The following is a 7,444-nucleotide window of genomic DNA, read 5'->3' on the forward strand; positions in this document are numbered from 1 at the left end:
CCTTCATGTAAGGAGACAATCTCAGAATCAACTATTAAACAGGCCAGGTGCTCGGGCCTAGAGCACACTGGCTGAGCAGACACTGCAGAGAGAATAAAAGGTAAAAATGGGAAAGCCCGTGCATCTCACAGCTTTGTCAGTTTCACACTGCGATGACTTGGTGTCGTAAATGTTTGTGTGAGTCCTTCTCCTTGGCATCCTTATTCCTTTCTGCTTGTGCTTCAGGAAAGAAGCATTTTCATTAGCACCGGGGTGGAACCATGTTAGCACCATGAGACCTGGAGAAATTGGGGAAGTACCTGGGTCTCCTGCAGTGAGGGAGTTTGAGGCGCCTGTGGTTGCAATTTGTCAACTCTTGCATTTCACCCAGACCAGTTGGGCTGGACCCCCTGAGCTTGTCCTCAGCTGCCCCTACCCTCTGCAAGCCAGGCCTGACAAGGCATTGGCCACTATGTACCCTGAGGTCGCCAGCTGGTGGAGAGGGCTGCTGTAAGTGTGGTTTTGGTTTTGCATGTGGCTATGAACACAGCATGGATCTGTGGGTCCACTGGGTCCCCGCCTCCCTGGTGTGTGCTAAGTACTTTATAACCGGAGCTCTGCCTGCATTTCTTTGCTTAGTTAGCACTTAAGTTTCCCATGGGGGCAGAATCTGTCTCAAACCTCAGTTCATTTGCCTGTTGACCCTAAAACCCTAAATAGATTTAGTCGGTGGAGAAAAGCTCGGTGGTGGTGCTGAAGGTGTCAGCATAGAAGGAACTAGATCCTTTTCCCGTTGGTGCTGGCACCCAGCTTACTCCTAGCTCCACTCTGGAAATTGTGTCAGTAGTTCACTAGTTTGATATTCTGTGTAGAAAAGGTTCCATGGTCATGATCAAACACTATACCATGTCCCCGTCTGCCATGCCAACCATCTTCACTGTCATCACGCAGAGCAACACCCAGAGGGTGCAGCCCACCTCGAGGCTGGTTACCCATTGGACAGTGATCTCCTTCCCTCCACTTCCTCATCCTGTGTTCCCAGACATCTGCTTGGGATGCTCTGGGCCTGGGAGGAGCCTTTCATTCAGTGAGCTGGCCCAGCACAGGCTCATTCTGGATTCATAAGACTTCAGCCCTGGCGATTCCGGCTGGCGTTCTGAGCACATACTATCCCATTGATTTCTTAAATCCAAACAAGTTTGTGAAGCACAGCCCTTGAATCTACCTGTCCATCCTCCCGGCCTTCCCTCCTCTTCATACCTTTAGACACTCAAGCTTTGGGTGAGTCTCTCCCACTTGGCAGCTCCGTTCTAAGCATCGCTGACACTACAGTAAGGAAGCTGATGCTTTGTCACGGGGCTGAGTGGGATTAAATCCCAGTGGATGCCGCCCAGCTAAGGTGCATTTCCCCCTCTGCTTTGTAATGGTTTCCCCTCTCTGCTTTGATCAACACCATGCAGAAGCCTCTGCTTTGAATCCATTCCGGGATCCCTGGCTTGTACAACTCCTTGCCTGCTCTAGCCTTTACTAAAACCTGCTCTCAGCATGGCATCTAATCAGTGCATTCACATTAAGTTAAGATCCATCCCCAAGTTGGGAGAGGGTTTTATGGCCAGGGACACCTCATCGAATCATGTGAAATTGGGAAATCAAGGAATCTAAGGATTCTAATACGCAATCTTACACAACTTAAAGCTGAGAAGTAGCCATGTCACTGCACTCTCCCCCCTCAACACCCCGGGGTGCATACTCCCTTGCTGTGATTGTGTCTATATCGGACTCTCTTCAGTATAAAATGTCAAAGCATATGCTAAGTAAGGTAGGACATTTTTCGCCCTCTGCCACACCTTTCTGAGGTTAAGACTTCTTTTCCTTAACTCAGAAATCATTAGAGACTCAAACTGTTTTCCTGGTTTGTACTTGGGATGCCATCTCTGAGCACTATTTTATAAACCTGTGAAATCTTGGTATAAAACCATAGATTGGTAGGTTTCAATGCTCAGTGCCTATATTGGTCAGGTCAGCTAGTGCCGAGGGGGATAAAAAAACCCACGGAAATCTTCTCAGTGGCATGCAACAATAAGATTTATCTTCAGAGCTCTGTGTGTCATCTGGGATTAGGCTGACGGGGCAGGGCTCAGCTGGTCATCTCTGCTCAGGCTGCAGTGGCTGAGGGCCTCTGCTTCTCCCTTCAGGTCTCTGGACCAACTTGGTAGCTTTGCTGTACATCTCTCTCAGCCAATCCTCAGAAGGCAGGCTACCCAAAGCTTGTTTTTCTAATGGCAGTGGCAGAGGCAGACAAGTGTGCAAGCTCATTTCACACCCCTGCTGTGTCACATCTACTAACATCCCATTGGCAAAAGAAACTCACGTGGCCAACCCCAAAATCTACCAGGAAGGACACTCCCTCCGTGATGAAGCCATGACAGGGGTGTGGATGGAAAAAGGAATGAAGAATTGGGGCCAAGAATACTACTATTCTCACCTGTGGTACACAGGAAAGAACTAAAGGGTTTCTTTTGCCAATTGCTGTCAGTTGCATTTTGTTGCAAAGATGTTACAGGGAACCCAGAAGTCCTGACAAACTTCTGAAAGTAAAGCAGAAATTTAAAAAAAAAGCCAAAGGGAAAAAAGACTTGTTTCTTAGTGGTTGGTTTTCACAGCAGCACTCTCCTGGGAAGCTCCTTAAGATGCTGGAGCAGGGATGGGGATAGAGGAGCAGGCAGAGGAGATGGAAAGCAGATAGCAGAAGAGTAGTGTGGTAACCAAAGAACTCTTCTACAGCTAAGGGTGGTGAATCTACATTCTGCTAATGGAAGCCAAGGAAGCACCAAAGAAGCACCAAGGAGGTCAGAGCCCCTGCAGCCAGCCAGGTGCAGATCTGGACAGCAAGGATACCACATAGGCCAGGTTGAAGCGCTGGTTCACATTTACAATCAGTAGGGTTTATGTGCTTAAATTAACCTTTGAGTAAACACAGTTATCGGTGATGTTTGGTTGCTCTTGCCTTATTTGTTTATTATTTAAAATGTAGTTTTTATTTTTATAAGAAGAATATGGGTATCTAGTTTTAGAAGTGAAATAAAAATAGAGGCTTATAATGGAAGCCAGCAGTCTCCTGCTTCATCTCTACAAACTCCTAAGTCCTTCTTTCCAGAAACAACTGTTTTAGCTGCGTCCTCTGATAGTTCCTCTACATGTTTTTCCATGTTTATGTTGCTGTTTTTTGATTTTTCAACTTTAGACATAACCTATGCTCTTCCTACTTTGGAAGACGAGAATTTAACTCACTTACATTCTCCCCCATGCTCCACCCACACGTATATATTTCCCGTCCCCCATATTCCCAATATAGATATTCTGGTTAAATGAGTATTTAGTATTTACATTATTATCATTATGTAAATATTGTTCATAGCTGAGACATTTAGTGTGTACTATGATTACGTTTCCTTTCAGTATAACTTTTTATTTTTCCAGAAGCTAATTGCCTCTTTATCTGTTTGTTTGCTTGGTTTTCTACATACTGATCAATATAATACAATCCCAAACTCTCAAAACTGAAAACTTTGCTGATCTAATCAGATGAGGTAAGGTAAACTATAGGGTTTTTTGTTTGTTTGAGACAGACATCTATCTTCTGGGAACCATTCATCCTCTTGCTTCCCTCTGTCATGACTGCTCTGTAGGCCTCTGCATAGAGATTGTTACGAATTCCTTTGCTTCCCTCCAGTGTTGAATTCCATATTGCCTGGATCCCATGTCTCCATCTTGGCTTATTCACTTAAGGGAGCATGACTACTAGTAGCTCCCTAATAAAGAGTGTACCAGTTCTCACACGTCTGAAAAGGTCATTACTCCATCCTCACAATTGGTTATTTGATTGAGTATAAAATTCTAGGTTGGAAATTATTTTCCCTCAGAATTTTTTCTGTTTACTTTTTATCTTGAAATAATTTTAGACTTACAGAAAAGTTGCAAAAACATTACAGAGTTGCAAAAACATTACAGCTGCCTTTACCCAGCTTCCCCAAATGCTAACATCTTACATAGCCATAGTACAATGATTGAAACTAAGAAATTCACTTTGGGACACCACTATTAACTAAATTGCAGACTTTGGATTTCACCAGTTTTTCCAATAATACCATTTTATTTTTCCAGGATCCAATCCATGTTCCCATATTACATTTAGTTGTTGAGTCTTCTTAGTCCCCTCAGAACAGCTCCTCAATTTTTCTTTGTTTTTTATCATCTTGACAGTTTGAAGAAGCAGTTATTTTATAGAATGTCCCTCACTATGGATTTGTCTGATATTTTCTCATAATTAGACTGAGGTTCTGGATTTTTGGCAAGAATACCATAGAGGTGAGGTACCCTTCTTAGTACATGATATCAAGTGTACATGATGGTGGTAGGACTTATTACTGGGGATGTTAATCTTGATCATTTGGCAAAGTGTTTTATGCCAAGTTCCTCCACTGTAAAGTTACAATTTTTTCTTTTATAATTAACAAATATATTGGTGGACATACTTTAAGACTATTCAAATGTCCTATTGATCCTCAAACATTCATCCACTAATTTTAGGATTCGTTGGTGAATCTTGCCTACAACAATTATTACTGTAATATTCTTAATGGTGATTTTTCTATTTCTCTCATTTCTTTCACACTTGTTAATGGAATTCTTTTGTAAGATAGAGCTGTCCTTTCTCCTCCATTTATTTAGTAATTCATTTATTTATATCAGCATGGACTCATAGATATTTATTTTATTCTAGGTGTTAATAGTACAGTTTTGGTGTTCAAATTTCCCTCGGAATTTTGAAGGCTTTGCTCCATTATCCTTTAGATTTCAGTATTGCTATTAAGAACTTTAATACTATTTTTATTCTTGATCTTTTGTATGTGACCTGTTTTTCTTTCTTAGATGTTCTAAAATTTCATAAAGTTATGCTTTTGTGTTTATCTTTATAATGTATATTTGTACTTTATTCCCCTTCAAGCTGAAATGCATGTGTTCTGGAAAATGTTTATGTTTTATTTATCTCATAATTCACCCCCTCTATTCTTCTCCTTCTCCTCCTTTTCCTTCTCCTTCTTCTCTTCCTCTTCTTCCTCCTCTCCTTCTATTTCTGATGCCAAACTCTTGGACTAAAGTTTTCTCATGTTTTAATTTGCTATTTCTTCTTTTATCCTTCATCTTTTTGTTCTACTTTTTAGGAAATTTTACTTCTACTTTATCTTCCAACTTTGTATTGGATCTTTCAGTGTAGATTTCCAAGAGCTCTTTCTTGTTTTCTAAATATTTTTAATAGCAATTTTGCCTCATGCATATAATATCTTTTCTGATTTCTAAGGGTGTTTATCATTAGAGGGAAGTTTCCTTTTGCTTCCTGCAATGATCTCTGTTTTCCCAGGGTGCTTTTTTCCCATTTGTTTTTGTCTCTCTTTCATGTTGGAAGCTTTTTCCCAAATGTCCTGTCATCCTTTATTTTCCATTCCTATTCGAGTAAGGCATTGAACAGGATATTCGCACTGTGCCAGGTATTATTCACAATCCCTTGTGAAGGAAAAAGTGTACTTTTGCAGAGGAGAGATCCAGCTGTTACTGCTTTTACAAAGAGATCAAACTTCACTTCACTACTAGTGAGATATGCGGATGTTGTCTCCTGATGTGATGCAATGTAAAACAGAGAACCTCACCTATGTGTCTTGCCAAAAACGTCTGAGCTGAATCTAGTCGCACCTTTAGATTTAGCTTCCAGTATACAGAATTTACAAGAGACACAGGGACAAGTTAAATGACACCACAAGGAACAATCAGACATATAATATGTGAGACCCTCCTCAGTTAAATGGCCTGGTCTCTTCCACATCATAGGGAAAACAAAAGAAGGAGGACTATTCTAGGAAGGAGAATAGAGACTTAATGACCAAATATAATGACATTCTGGGGACAGTAGGGTAAATTTGAATATGGATTGAATATTAGAATATATTAGGTAATTATTTTAAATTTTCTTAGGTGGGATGACGGATTTGGGTTACGTATGATAAGGTCCCAATTCTTTGGCTAAAGATATTGAAATATGTAGGAGTGAAATATCAATGTCTGTACTTCATTTTCAAATGGTTCAGAAAAACAATATATGTACACATGTATATACCTGGGATGCCAAAAAAAATGTATACAAGAGCACATTTTGGTCAGCGTTACTCAAGCATAGTTCGCCAAAATCAGAAGTTTCTGGATGCTGATGGTAACCACCTTGAGCACCTCTTGTAATTGCAGAAGTCAAACGTGACTTGTGTTCATCTTTTGTTATTGGTATATATTGAGTAGTACAATTTTAATAGTTTTTTTCCTTTCTTAAAATGTGTATACTTTTTATGTGTATATCTAAAGATAAAGCAAATATTATAAGATGCTAACCATTGTAGAACTTAGGAGGTTCATATACATGGGTGTTCATCGTACTATTTTTTTCAATTTTCTGTAGGTTTACATTTTTCCATAATAAAAATATAGATAGAAAAACAGGAGGTTATCAAAAATATGCTAGAAATTTGTATGGGTATATGGGCAGGGCTTATAAATTGGTGAGCCGACTATTTCATCAGGGAACACCTTCAAATATCAGTGTCCTATGTCTTCACTCCAGCTGGTCAGAATTCCTAGAGAGGTGATCCCAGCCCCTGCCAGCATGTGGGAGCTAAGCGTGGAAGGGGTCTGAGCAGCCTCACCAGTCAGTTCACAAACTTTCAATGAATTCTCCTGTTTTCATAGATACCTCACGCCATCTTCAACTGGGTAATGCTTCCAGAGAATAAACAGACAGTATTCTTCCAAGGAGCAGAGAGGCAGTTGTCTGGCCTGAGTAAAATAGCAAAGGAGCCTGAGGGTCTATCTCTTCATACAGACTTTCCACCAATTCTGTTTTCAGCCCCAGTTTGGAGCTCCCCGATACTGCAAGTCCTGAGATCTCCTGGGATTGGTGCAGAAGGGCTTGCTTATCACTGTGAGGCTGTCCAGAGCAGCGTCTCTAGACCATCCGGTCTGCAGAGGTTCAGATTCTGCTGTGTGACCTGGAGCAAGTTATTTAACTTCATCTCCCAAATCAGGATACAATTCTAATGTTGTTGAGGGATTATGTGAATTAGTACACCTTTAAAATTTAAACCAGTGCCTGGCACAGAGTAAGACTTTTGAGCTACACACATACACACACACACACACACACACACACACACACACACGAGCCCCTAGCCAACTTAGGTTTTCACTTTCTCTGGTCTGTGAGGTCACTTTCTATCTTCCATAATTTTATTGCTATCTTGGGCCTGCTACTCTCTCTTCTTTCTTTGTCCTTGTGGAGTTTGGCCTCCATTTTATTTTCTTTTTAATTATTTACTATCCCTCTGGTGAGGTTTGGGGAGAAAGAGTTATATGCATGTGTGCA

Source organism: Rhinolophus ferrumequinum, chromosome 4 (genome assembly GCF_004115265.2).
Source record: "Rhinolophus ferrumequinum isolate MPI-CBG mRhiFer1 chromosome 4, mRhiFer1_v1.p, whole genome shotgun sequence".
Classification (NCBI taxonomy): Eukaryota; Metazoa; Chordata; class Mammalia; order Chiroptera; family Rhinolophidae; genus Rhinolophus; species Rhinolophus ferrumequinum.